The following is a 996-nucleotide window of genomic DNA, read 5'->3' as shown; positions in this document are numbered from 1 at the left end:
GCTGGGCAGGCGGCACCTGGGCCGTGCCGGGGCAGCCGCCCCGTGGGCTCAGCCCCATCCCAGACAGGTCCCACTCGGGGGGGTGCACACAGCGCCTGGGGCTGTGCTGGCGCAGCCGCCCCGTGGGCTCGTCCTGATCCTGTACACGTCCCACTCGGTCAGCGCGCATGGCGCCTGGGGCGTCGCTGGGGCGGCTCCCTGGGCTCCCCGTTGTGGTACGGGGGGCTCCGGGCAGGTCTGGGCAGCCCCCCCCAGGCATTGCTCCTTGCAGGCATTGCTCAGCATTGCTGGGGCTGCGGTGGTGCAGGCACGCAGGGGCCGATCCACGTTAACTGTTTCCTTCCCCCTGCACGCCCCGTGACTCACCGCGGCTCCCCAGAGCGGTTGGCTCATCGCTTCCTCCGCGGGCGCTCCCGCCAGCTGTGGTGCCGCCCCCCCCCGCCGCGCTGGGAGCCCCTGTGCCGCCTGCTCACCCTGCCCTCCGCTCTCTTGCAGATGAGCGAGACCGGGTCCAGAAGAAAACCTTCACCAAATGGGTCAACAAGCACCTCATCAAGGTACAGGCACGCGCCGCCTCCCGCAGACGCCCGGCCGTCTTGGCGGAAAGTCCTGGGGAGGCCATGCCGGCGGCATCGCCCGGCCCCTGGCACCGGAGCACCCCCAGCCGCGTCCCCAGCGTGCTGGCACGGCAGAGCACCGCAGGACGTGGGCAGCGGAGGCCCCCGGCAGCGCTGTGCGGGCACAGCCTCTCCCGGCTGCCCGTGCCGGTGCTCCTGCCTCGCGGCATCGCCCGGCCCCTGGCACCGGAGCACCCCCAGCCGCGTCCCCAGCGTGCTGGCACGGCAGAGCACCGCAGGACGTGGGCAGCGGAGGCCCCCCGCAGCGCTGTGCGGGCACAGCCTCTCCCGGCTGCCCGTGCCGGTGCTCCTGCCTCCTCGGCAGCAGGCGGGCAGCGGTCGAGGCTGCTCAGCTGCCCCGGGGGGGGGGGGGGGGGGG

This window comes from Aptenodytes forsteri, unplaced genomic scaffold (assembly GCF_000699145.1).
Source record: "Aptenodytes forsteri isolate BGI_AS27 unplaced genomic scaffold, ASM69914v1 Scaffold777, whole genome shotgun sequence".
Taxonomy (NCBI): domain Eukaryota; kingdom Metazoa; phylum Chordata; class Aves; order Sphenisciformes; family Spheniscidae; genus Aptenodytes; species Aptenodytes forsteri.
The sequence above is the reverse complement of the archived record's forward strand: the minus strand, read 5'-3'. Positions refer to the sequence as shown.